Genomic DNA, 13601 nt, shown 5'->3' with positions numbered 1-13601 from the left:
TTTCAAATGCTGGTCTTGTCTCTGTTCCTGGGTGAGGTCCGTGGTTCCTGGGTGAATCAATGCGAGGTGATGGCCCAGTCATTACAGACCATTGAGTAGAGGCCTGCTACCATTGTATTTCAATCATTCCCAATCACACTCATTCATCAGGGTACCAATTTACATGGGAGGGGTACAATGAATCATATTGTTGAAACATGGGATGCCCAGGCAGAGGACAGAAGATGGAGGTTTGACATATAAATTGGAAACTTGACATGACTTTGGTTCACTTACAAACACAGGCCTAAACCATACAATATCCATATGAAACAATAAAAATCAATACAAAAATGATAATAATACAATATACAACAGTAAAAATCAATACAAACCTAATAATAATACAATATAAAACAGTGGATATCCAAAACCAAAAACTTGCTACCAAAATAAAAATGTTTAAAGCTTATCCTACATCTTAGCTTACTCATACTTATCTATTGGAAGGGGAGGGAATGCATTTTAAAATAAATAAAAAAAAAAAGAGCAAAAACTGGGGGTTTTGCTACATATGGATCATTGTGAGTGCTACACTCTGTGCCTTCATTCCAACAAAATAATCCTGGAATAGAATACAGGGCACATCTAGATGTGATGCTTCATCGCTGTAGCAACACAGTGTGGCAACATAGCATCCACGGGCAAAAATGGTGATGCTGTAGCTACATCGCTGTAGTGACGTGTTCCCTCAGTATAGTGCATTGCTATGGTGACATAGCAGCTAATAATAACCATGTGTCACACACACGGTGCAGTACAGGCTGTTACTGTGCCATCATTTAGTACTTCTAAAAGTACTAAAGGAAGTACTAAATGATGGTGCAGTAACAATGATGCCACAGGGACACGTAGACACACCCACTATAAAATTTCCATGTTTCTTTCTTTGTTAGGCTGCTGCCATGGTTTTCTGTTGTTCTTGGAAATTACAGTCTCTCACAGGGCATTTTAACATGTGCTCCAGGAGGAGGGGGGAAGTGAGGGGGCGGGATTAATTAGAGCAGCTTCAGGAGATTCTCTAATTAAAAGTATCATGTGTATCAGTGTCCCTACGCTGAAAAATGGCAGCAGGGACACTTTAATTAAAGCTCGTTTGATAAGCTTTAGTTAAAGCTCCCCTGCTGCCATTTTTCAGCACGGGGACACTGATACATGTAACACTGGAGTCTCCTGGAGCACGGTAATTACCATGCTCCAGCAGATGCGATTAATCAAGTCTGCTATGATGTGCTGTAATTACAGTATGTCAGAGTGTCATCACATCTAGATGTGCCCTGTATTCTATTCCAGGATTATTTTGTTGGAATGAAGGCACAGAATGTAGCACTCACAATGATTTCAGAGCTGCACGTGTATAGCAGGTATATGTTCTTATTCAGTACTGCTCATATGTTTCTGTTCATTTACTGTTTGGGTTTCCAGTCCTGTGGGGTTTTGTTTTCACTTTGTAGTCATTCTTCAATTTGTAGAGTTTTTATTATTTGCTTTTCAAAATGTTTGCATGTCTTTTGTTTCTTCTCTCAGTATGAGCAGATTCATGGGGTAGATATTTGTGTGTCTACCTGGATTTTCTGTGTCCCAGCTAAGAAGGCAGCACCAAGAAAGAAGAAAAAACACTTTTATTAAAAAAAATTAAAAGTATATGTTCTTATTCAGTACAGCTTCTGTAACCAGAAAAATGTTTGTGCACTGAAGCAAATCTGTAATAAATAAGTTCAGTAATTATTCAAAGCTTTCATTTCCCTTTGGTGTTTAACCAGCTGCACAATCTGATTATTACTTCGCATACTCTCCTGAATGAACATCACCCCTTAAATGATATAATGGCATTAAAAAGACCTTCTGATATTTAAATCATTTCTAATAAAAACTTTATGTAAATGATCATAAATGTCAATAATATCTTTTAACATGCTTAATGTCATTAGTTTATCAGGATGTATACATGTGAAATGTAGCAGAATCATATATTTAAATCATAGCAGCTATTTCATTATTTTAGGAAAAAATTAGGTAATTCTTTTATAACAGCCTTCTTTATAGGTTTAAATGAGGTTGTTTCTTAGTATAATAAATAAGGCAGGATTTTTTTTTTCTTCCCATTAGCATAGCTTTCATACGCAGTTTCTACCAACCATGGAGCTAGTAGATTACAATCCTTGGGGGCGATCTCTTACTGTGTATATGCTGATTCTAGCATAATGGGCCAATCATGGTACTACCAAAAATATAATCATATGTGCTACCATAAAAATTTCTAACTACTTGTCTGTGTGTAACTAATGATATTATTGTAAAGTAACTTGTCTAAACATGTATCCTACTTTTTTTTTTAAAAAACTATAGTAGGGTTTGTTTTAATTCTTACTGATGCAACCCAGGCAAAACACTTCAGTTTGTCCCACAGCAGCCCAACAGTTCATAAGGACATTATGGTAGTTGAACTGTGCATTATGAAGAGTGACTATTAAGATGGTATTTCAGGTCTGGCGCTACGGAAGAAAAGTCACCCCCTGACAGCTGCCTGGACCCCACCTTGCTTGCCTTGTCTGGCCTCTCAGGGTCCCACTCTGCTCTCATCTGCCATGCCTTAATGTTAAGATTGGACAGGGAGGCTGCCTTAGAAAGAGGGGGCATGAGGGGTTTGCTTTGAGTCATGGGCTCTTGTCTGGGCTGAGACCCCCTGGCTTTGACCCACTTTACTATGGCTGGACCCCTCAGCACGAAGTCTTCTGTCTCAGGACCATAGGCTCCCAGACCCCAGCTCCAGCTTCACTCTTGCAGGCTATGGGCCCCTCCGCCCCTGGTCTCACCCTTTGCAGGCTCTTGGTTTGCAACACCAGTCTTTGCTGCATGGCACCAGTCTTTCCACTAACAGCAGCACTCCCCTCCCACTCCCCCTCACAAGGGGCTAGGGTCTGGGGTGCACTTGGCACCCTTCTTGATGGCCTCTTCTGCTCTTACGGCCACAACCTGGTCCTCCAGTATTTAAACACAAATGCAAAAATATGAGCATCTGCTCTCAAAAAAAGGTTCCCCCAACCCTTGGTCAACACCATATTGTGGCAATGAGCCATAGCACTAGGCACAAAATACTTATCTTCTGTCCGGTGATGCAGGAGCTTCCTTCCAGCTTCCCTGAAGTCTGGGGTCCGTCCTCACTGGCCAGTCAGGACCCTCTTTTCCTTAGAGATCTGCGGCTTGCAGCCCACAGGGTCAGACTCCCTCCCTTGCCTCAGGTGCTAGGCTTATATACCTCTAAACCCCACCCCTTTTGGTTATGTGGCACCCCAGCTACACACAGGAGTTTCCCCTTTGCCTAATGGCAAGCCTGTGGTCCTCTGCTGCAGCTCCATGCAGCAGACTTGGCCTGTTGCACTCTCCTTAAAGTGAGAGGGGCTTCTGGCTCCTGTCACCGATGGTTCTAATAAGCAACCAAGAATCTATAATTTAAGTACTTGGTGAATCATTACAAAAGGAGCCTTGAGCAAATACATTTTAAGTATTGGATCCTTTTTATGGAGTTTATTTTGTTTGTTTTTTGTGGTTTTTTGGTTGGCACTTTATACTATCTCAGGTAGAGCACACAGCTTTACATTTCCTCAGAAACCCAAGGTACAGCTGCATAGAGAGGATATACAGTGTGCAGAGACTTCTGATCCTTAAAGAAAGTCTCAATATTGTTTTTGCAGCTGTTTAAAGCCATTCACATTTATTTTTAAATCAGAAAAAGAGAGAAGTGGAGGAGTCAGTAGTTTGGGACACTATAGGATCGTGCATCTACAGGCACAAGGCCATGGTATGCATGGCTGTATCCTCCAGTGGCTTCCTTGAAATCTGTGTGTATCTTGAAGCTGAATGGAAAGTAGGTGGGGCAAAGTCAATCTTGTATCTTCCCTCTTCTACTACCCCTGTCCAGCAGAAACCCTTTAAGAACAAATTCTGTGCTCTTCTAAGTGGAATAACCTGCCCAAAGCGCTAAATATTGCCATAATTTCCCACCAAAAGAAAGAAGATACGTTGTAATCCATTTTCTTTATTCATCTTGAAATGCGTCTTCCTCTCCCAGAAAGCCAACAGTAATAAAAAATAAATGACACATTTGTTTTCACTTTGATGTCCAGCTCGACTTTAAAAATGATGTCACTGCAAACAAACAAATGAATGAGAGCTTGATAATAAAATTTCAAAGTTCTCCAAATGTGCGTGAATGGGTGTTCTGTCCATGTGGGGGTTGGTACCAAAAGCTAAGGAAATTAACTATAAGAAAGAGAAGCCAGATGGCATTATTTTAAACTTAGGAATTCACACGCAGAATAAATCAAGTGTTGACAACCTTTTGCCAGTGTGGGTCAGTCCTCACTGTGGGCACATCCCTGCACCCACTAGCACTCTACATATTGTGGAGGGACTAGATGACAAAAACAGGCACTAGGAACCTGAGAATAGCTCCCCTTCTGCAGCAGAGAGAATAAACTGAATTGGCAGGCAGTAGGACCCTGGGAATGTCTCCTCTGCTGTTATGGCTGGTGCATGCTGCAAATTCTCTGAGCTGTGGTGGGCCATATCAAGTGTAAATCACAGGCCAGATCCAGCCTCCAGGCTGTAGTTTGCTGACCCCTGGGAGAAATGATCAGTAAATAAATCTGTTAAGAGAATATATTAGGTTGAGAACTACATGTATTACTGCAGAATGAAGCAGGGAAGTCAGAGCTGTGGTGTGGAAGTGAGAAGTTGGAATTAAGCTGATGGCAAATTGGACCATCTGTCTTCTCTCCTGTTCTTAAAGTTGGACCAAATTTGTCTTTGTGTAACTCCATCAGTTCTGCAGAGCCAATGTCACCAGCAACAGATCTAGAGCCTTAGTTTTAAATGATCCAAGAGTCTATATGACAGTTGCAGTCTAGCCTCCATACCATATTGCTCAGTGTGTACCACCTAAGTATTTTTGGGGGGCTCTGCAGTGTCCACCAGAGGTCTGTGTTTCTGTAGCTAGATTGCTATCACTGCCCAAGCTAACTCACGTATGTCTGCACTGATGTGAATGAGGGGATGACAAACCCATAGGTAGAGATGGAAAACTGTGATTTTCTAAATCAGTAGTGCTCAACCCTTTTGTCTAGTGAGCCAGATGGGCAGAGCCAGGTCTCTCTGCAGGCTGGATCTGGCTGGTAGTTCCAATCCAGTTTCCAGAGCAGGTGCTGCAGGGCCCTGTCCGGCTACATGTAGTTGGGTGGGGAGCAACCTGGTCCCAATCCAGCTGCATGGAGGAAGGGGGCTTTACCTAGCCCCAACCCAATCTCATGGGAGGAAGGAGAGGAGGGAAGACCCAACCCCAATCTGGCTGGGTGGAGGGGAGGGGGTGTGTCCCTGCCCCATGGAGGGGAATGGGGTGTGGCCTGGTCCCAAACCAGCTATGCAGGAAGCTGGGGCTTGGCCCAGTCCCATGGGGAGAAGTGGGAGTGATTCATAGATTCATAGATTTAGGGTCGGAAGGGACCTCAATAGATCATCGAGTTCGACCCCCTGCATAGGCAGGAAAGAGGGCTGGGTCTAGATGACCCCAGCTATCCAGAGTGGTCCAGCCCCAACCTGTCATGGGGTAGGGAAGAAGGCATGGCCTGGCCCTGCCTGGGGAGGGTCATGGCCCAGCTCCAATCTGCTGCAAGGACCATAGGATTTTGGCAGCAGTTAACTGTCACTGCTCCCTACTGCCAAATTTCCTAACCTGTGGGGAGTGCTGCTGGCCAAATTCCAAGGCTCCAGGGGCTACATTTGTCCCATAGGCTAGTGGTTGAGCACCCCTGTTCTAAATCAAAGTTGTGTAGCAAAACCCTCCAGTTTTTGTTTTTATTTAAAAATACATACTCTCCCCTTCCCCAACCATTTCTGACTTTTTCTCTCCCTCTTTATTCCCTATGGATAAGTATAAGTGAGCTAGGACGTAGGATAAGCTTTAACATTTTATTTTAGGTAGTAAGTTTTATTTTTCTCTCCCCTCTTTGGAAATAAGTACCTGCTATTTTGATATCAATACCTACTGTTTTATAAGTGATAATTATTATGTTTGTATTAATTTTTTTTACTGCTTTTATATTGTGTGCTTACTGTTTTAGGCCTACATATGTAAGTTAGCATAAGTCAAGTTTCCATCTTGTAATGTCAAGCCTCCATCTTGTGTCCCCTGATGTTGTAACCCATGACTCATACCTACCCCTCCTATGTAAATTGGTTCCTGAATGAATGGGGATGAATGCGGGTACTTGAGAGACAATGGCAGTAGGTCTAAAAATAGCACCCTCTGAATGACTGAACCATCAACACCAATACCTGGACCAAGGACCCAGCCTTATGGGGTTTTAGACTAAAGGAAGCAGGATGTCACATTTTGGACTTATGACAGAGAAGTTGCAAGACCGCTGCTCCAGCACTTGCCCTAACACCTGTGTTACTGTTTATTTTCATAGCAGCTAGCTTGTCACAGTCTCAGTGTGCAGTAACCTAAATAATGGTCTCTTCTTCCATGCCTATGGTTGAGAATAGGCCCATATTCCACCCATCACTATTACAATTCCAATAACAAGCACTTTATTCAATCATAGAAAATTGGAAATGCATCAGGGAAAAGTTCCTAGGCTGAGGGAAGCAGTACCATTGCCTCTTAGCTCCATACCAGATCAGTTCTTGTAGGTAATTATTTGATCAAGGCTAATGACTTGCTCCCACATTTGTTGACACTGGATATATTAAAGCAGCATTTCCCAAGCATTTTGGGGTTAGCCTCCACCACAGTAAATTTAGCCACTCTTGTGCCTCCCCTACTTCAACTGTAACCTTTTAATGACAGTGACCTGAATTAATTCAGCGAAGTCCCAGGGTGGGCTAATTCTACTTCCGCTGCCTCTGATTCCTTCCATTACTGCTTCCTTCACCACCACCAGCTCCCCCCAACCACTGCTGCTTCCCTTGCTGCCAATTACCACCACCATCCTGGCTTCATGCCCCTATTTTAATTTAGAACTTTCTATTACCGCTGTATTCTTCCCTTAGCTAGAAGTAGAACCTGAACCTGAAGGAGGTGAACTCCTTTCCCACCAGTAACATACAACGAAATCATTCCCTTCCAACCATTACAATCACAGACCAAGTGAACTAGGAATTCTAATGTAATAAAGGGCTTTGTCTGTCTGTTTGTGTCAGTCTGTCTGTCTGTCTGTCCATAACACTTTCGGTCAACTGTGCATGCACTGCGGAGAGTGCGGGTGGCAGTTGGCTGCGCGGGCCTGGGTGGGGAGGAGGTGGACGGGGGCGGAGGTGGGCACACATACACCCAACAGCCGGCAGGGAGTGGGGGAAGCCCCACTGCTCAGTGGAGGAGCCAAAGGTGGGCAGAGATGGAGGTAAGCGTGCATGCACCCAACAGCCAGCAGGGATGGGGGGAAAGTGGGGGGAAGCCCCACTGCTCAGTGGAGGAAGTGGAGGCAGGCAGGGGGTGGAGGCAGGTGTGCACACACCAGCCAGGAGGGGGAGACGGCGAAGACGGAGGGGAGTGGAGGGGAGGCAGGGAAGCAGGGAGAAGCCCTGCTGGTCAGGGGAGGAGGCGGGTGCGGGGAGGGAGCCCCGTGCTAGTGGCTGGGGGAGGAGGCGGTAGCTGCACAAGGAGTGTTTACAAAACCAGCCCCAAAGGGGGAGTGGGGGGCGGGGGGAGGAAGGAGCCAGCCATGTAAATACTCCTTCATTATTTTAAATCCATTACTCATGACAGGCAATGGACTAGTATTAAAAATAAAAACCATAATAAGTACTATGCCTTGTCTTCAGCTGAAATCAGTATTTGTTTTACTAAATTGGCCTGGACTTAAAGCAAAAACCTTTGCTATAGAAGGTTTAAAAGATTCTTAAAACATCATTTTGAGTTTAAATAATTTTTTTTGCCACTGAAAATATATTCAACATCCAGATGGTCAAAACAGGTCACTAGAAGGAGTGTGATGTCTTCATTTTTGTAGCTATAACCCATTTTCCCCTTGAGGGATGATTCAGCACTTTGAGGCAAATGCTGTCATTCTCTATGTGTATATAGTGCTTAGAACCTTTAGAAATATTATCCAAATAATATTATTAAATTTAATTGATTCAATTATTTCAAAACTGTGCATGTCCTGCCTTCTTGCTTTCTCCTTTGAATCTCCTAACTTCTTCTTTTACTCTCTAAACTTCATTTCAGTTTTCTTTTCTGCTCCTTCTGTCTCTTTTATGTGGTGATTAGTGCATTTGGTTCTGCCCATCTAGAATAAATATTTCTCATTATATTTTAAAATTAGCAGGATTTCACAAGCATATTCCATCCAACTGTAAAAACATCCTATTTACAAAACTGTGATTTGTTTTTTTTTCTAATTGATACAAAGGAAAAAAAATCTATAACCTGCTAATCAGAATCCACTTTTTCAGTATTGGTTCAGTGAGCAACTGTCACTGCATCAATTTTGATCTGGGAAAATGACAGCACTTAACCATTAATCATTTGATATAGCAGCAAAGTAACTGAACTGGAATTAAATCACCTCCTTTGAAAATACATGTTCTGCCAGTGCCTCAGCATTTCTCTAGCATTGAGAAATCACTGTCCTGTGTCAATATTCTGTTCTGTCCTATCTTTAAATGTGAAATATCAGTGACAAGGTTTTAGGTTTGTTGGTTGTAGCTGTGTTGGTCTAAGGACCTAGGCAGACAAGGATTTTTCAGTAGCTGTGATATCTTTTATTAGACTAACTAAATAGTTGGAAAATTTGTTCTTTGTGAGCTTTCAGGCACAAACACCCTTCTTCAGGCATGGGGAGAGTTTCCAGGTGTAATGTGTGCTTTCTGGGTAGAACAGAAGCCAATATGCAAAATGAAGGTTTGTGAAAATGCAAATGTGTGGCAGTGAGGATCAAAGGGATTGGGGGACAATAGGTATGAGACAGGTAGGTGGCGGGGGGAGGGGAAAGGAGGAATGTTAACCTGGTGATAGGACGTAGCTGGCAAAATGCAGACAGGTTACTTGGGGCTATTGGATGACAGGCAGGTTATAATGTGCCATAAATCCAATGTCTATATTTGGTTCATGTTTTTTTGTATCCAGTAGATTTCTGAAGTGAAGTTCATAGGCTCATCTATGAAAGGTTTTTTGTATATTCCCTTTGAGGATTAGAAATGAGAGATTGGAGAGAGAGTGGTTGTCAGTTGAGAAAAGTGCACCCACATGTAATTAGGTATTTTTGTCTTTGATAGACTTTCAATGTGTGTCCATTCTGGTATGCAGCTGTTGTTTGTTTTTTCCTACATATTTTCCATCAGGACATTTAGTGCACTGGATGAGTGTGACAGAGCACCCTTTTGGGTGCCTGTCACTTTAAGGGCTGGAGCAGGGAGCTGCCAAGTGGCTGATGAGGGCAGCCATTTTAGGGCACTGCTCTGAGAGAGGAGAGAGCAGTTTGAGATCAGCCGGCAGGGAAGAAACACCTCCCTGCTGAGCTTCAGCTCCTGGAACAACTTGGAGGTAAGGGCAGGACCTATGCGGGTGGTTTGGAAGCTCCTGGTCCTGGGCATGACCTAAAACTGCACCCTGCCAGGATAGGGAGGCCTGGTGGATCTGTCTGTGGTGGGGCAGGACCACTCAAATGCCAGGACCAAGAACCTACCTGGTGTAAAGTGGGTCAGGGCACCTAAACTCCTGTCCCCACCTCTGAGTTGGTTACTAAGACAGTTGTGGGGCGGGGTGGGGGTGGGCAGGTAAGCTTAAGAGAAGCACCTGAGTCCCATGGGATGTTGGACCCTGGAGGTGGGCCAGGCACGCTCAAAGAAGAGCACCTGAACCCAAGGATATAAGACCCCGCGCCCTGTGTAGAGGGTGGAGTGGAGGCCAGGCACACTTAATGAGAGAAGCACCTGAGCCTGTAGGGGTGGAAGACCCTAGGCCACAGTGTAAGGGGTGGAGTTGTGGCCCAAAAGAAGGGGTGTAGTGGTCCAGTGAGGGGCTAGGGGCAAAGTAGCCCATAGTTGAGCAATCGCTTAGTCCTGTTCAGGTGAGGGTCACAGGAGAGGCCCAAATGACTGTGCCAGGGTGACCAAGGTGTGGAGAGCAAAGCCCAAGGATCTTTGTGAGTAGGGGAGTGTGAATATGGTCTGTATAGGCAGTGTGCAAGAGACCAGGTGAGAGCCAGTGGAGTGCAAGAGACCCTGGTGACCCAGCCTTGAACCAGAGTATCATCACACAGTGTGACCTCTGTGTGGCATGGGACATATATAGGGACGATAGGAGTATATATTGCCCATGGTCATTTGGGTGCATAAAGGGCAGCCTCCCACCTATTTAATATCCCAGTCATTTACCAATAAGGCGTGGCAGATGAACAAGGCTGGCAGTTTGCTCAGAGACAGAGGTGGGGCTATACTAGTACTGGGCCTGGAAGCTGCCCTTGTCACAATCAGATATATTACATTTCTGGAGGTGCAGGTATAAGATTCAGGCATGGTGACAGTTCTGTTGTGGGGTGTCATTACTGTGGGGGTAGAGGAGATGTGTTGGCAGGTTTTACATTCATTGTCTTGGCATAGTCTGGATCCATTTGGTGTGCTTTGGGCCATAGGAAGTTTGCTTTTGGTGATGAGGTTCGTGAGGTTTGATGCTTGTTTAAAAGCTAGGATGGGTGTTCTTGGAAAGATCCCTTTAAGAACTGGGTCTTCTTCTAATTAGGTTGCAGTTGTTTAAGGATTTTCCATATAGGTTACAGGGAAGGATAATATGGCATAACTAATGTTGTGCAATTGATGGAGAATTTTTTTGTAATGCAGCAGTTCCACAGGTGGTATCCAGGTGGCTCTTTCAAAAGTATGATCTATCTCTCTGGAGGAGTGTCCTTGTTGGATGAAAGCCCTTTTGAGATTTGCAAGGTGATCACAGGTATTCTTCCCAGTGAAAAATTTGGTGTTATTGGAGGGCTTGGCTGTATATTACAGCTTTCTTGGTGTGTTTAGGGTGAATGCTGGTTCTGTATAGATGTATATGTTGGTCCATGGATTTCTTGTATATGGTGGTTTGTATTTTACCATTCTGGATATTGATCATAGTGTCTAAAAAGTAAGTGTTGGTGCTGCAATATTCAAGAGAGAGTCTGATGAAAGGGTGATGTTTATTAAATTTGTGATTGAAATCACTCAGACTGCAGATTTTCCATCCAAATGATGAAGATGTCATCTATATATAGCATGGATTTGATGGTGCAGTTCTTGAGGAATTCTTCCAGGTGGGCCATAAAAAGTTTGGAGTATTGTGGGGCCATTTTGGTGGCCCTAGCTGTACCCATGGTCTGGAGGAAGTGTTGGTTATTGAAACTGAAGTTGTGTGCAAGGATGAAGTGTGTAAGTTCAGTAACATTAGGTCTGAGTTGTAATCTTGTTCTTGTAGATATGTAAGGCAGCCTTGGATGCCATCCTGGTATTGGTTGTTGGTATATAAGCTGGTAACATCCATGGTGATTGGTGGCAGTAGGTCGGGACTAATGGGGCTTAGTCCCCCCCAAATGTGGAGCAGTGGTGGCAGCACAGAGGGCTGAGCTCTGGGGAGCTGCATGGAGGGGGGGCAATAAACAGAGTTAGATACACAGTCTCAGCCTGCAGAGGTGTCCAGGAACACAGTGCCCAGCAAGTAAGTCTTTGAAAGAGAAGGGATGTCGGGAGGGGGGGCAAGGAACAGATTGAGGCCCTCTCAGTGAGGGAGGGAGTGGGGTAGGGGCAGGGGCTAGGGTGAATGGGGCCCTGGGGCTGGGACTGGGGCAGGTAGTGGGATGCTCAGAGCCTGGGAGGATCATCCAGGGGTGCCGGGGCCTCCCACCACTGTGTGCTCGGGGGGGGGGGGGGGGGTGGGGCCAGTTTTGTGGGGGGGGAAGAGGCAGGCTGCCGCTGGGCTCTGCACCCCACTGCCATTTTCTGGGAGCCACGTACAAGGCCATGTGCCTTTCAGCAGCTGCAGGAACATGGCGTTGCACATAGCTCCCTGGCAACACCAGTGGGGTGCGGAGGCCAGCGTGCAGTGGCAGCCTGGGAACTGACCAGGACAGTTCCCAGCCCCAACCCTGGAAGTGGGTCAGAGGCTGGGCAGCTAGTTTCCCACTCAGCTTCATGAGCCTGGAGCTGCAGGGGAACAGCCTGTGGGGCTTGTTCCCTGCCCAGCTCTCTGAGTGTGGAGGTGAGCGTGAAACAAGCCCCCCCAGCCTGTTCCCCACTTAGCTCTGTGCTTGTGAACCTGGGTGGGAAACAGGCTCCCCTGCACTCACCAGCAGGGAGCTCTCACCACCAGCTCCATGCATGCAGGGCTGGGGCTGGGAGACCCTTATCTCCCAGTGCTGGCTCCACGGCCACATTTAGCAAATTTACTCAGGATTAGGGATGTTTACTGTATAAGATGCATGTGCATGTGTAGATGCAAATGTTTACTAATTCACAGTCAAACATCTCATGTAAATGCACCCACAGGGTATGATTCAAAGGCTTGTCTATTCCACAAAATTCTGCTGCGACAGATATGTCAGGTAGAATTGGGAAAAATTACCCTCTTTAGCTGAAATAACTATATGGGCAAAGATGCTGATGTTGACATAATTATGCCAACAGTAAAATGCTGTTCAAGGTGGTGGTATAGCTGCACTGGCAGAAAAACTCCTTCATTATAAAGCTTTGCCAGCAGAGGTACATCAGCTACTGGGTGTGGACATTGGTAACAGCTTTGACAGTAACTGCCATCCCCGTCAATGTAGATGTGGCTTCTGTCAACAGAATTTTTGCCAGGAAGCAGAACTGCACCCAAACTAGGTACCCCAGCTGCTTTAGAGCTATCATTGTAGTTAAAGAAGCATCAATGCCTGTAGTGTAAACATAGCCCCTGACTCTACTAGATGACTCTGCCAATATAGCTATGTCAACAGAGACTGCAATGAGAACTTACCCAAAGCCTATTGAAGTCAGTGGTTGTCTTTGTGCTGATTTGGATCAATGGGCTTTGGATCAGACCCAGAGGCAACATGTCCATAAGCTGCACTACTGCTCCAAGATCTGTATCAGTCCCTTTGTAATAGAATTGTTGGGGAAGGCTTAGAACAAGCCAGCAAGGCCCGCTACACAGCCTGAGGGTCAGGTATAACTATTTGCATGATAAATAATCAAAATTGCATAGGAAATGGATGCTGTAGTTTTACTTAGTAATAATAAATGATCAACTAGTAAATCAGTTGTAATGTATCTATTGCTATGTACTCATGCTAACAAAATTGAAAGCATAAACAATCTTAGAACTTGCTGGTGTGACTACAGAGTTTGAAAGAATGTTATGTGTTGGCAAGTAGATGTCAAGCCAGGTGGGAAAGAAGAAAAGACACCTTCCATTTCAGGAACTGTGTTTTTAGAGAGGGATAAATTTTGTCTAACTGTCATCTCTCCAGGATCACTAGAAAGTCAGTTTCAACCAGTTCCCAAAGTTCAAAAAAATAAAAACAAAAACCAAGGAAGTTAAGCTAACT

Source organism: Alligator sinensis, unplaced genomic scaffold, assembly GCF_000455745.1.
Source record: "Alligator sinensis unplaced genomic scaffold, ASM45574v1 scaffold2077_2, whole genome shotgun sequence".
Lineage (NCBI taxonomy): Eukaryota > Metazoa > Chordata > Crocodylia > Alligatoridae > Alligator > Alligator sinensis.
The sequence above is the reverse complement of the archived record's forward strand: the minus strand, read 5'-3'. Positions refer to the sequence as shown.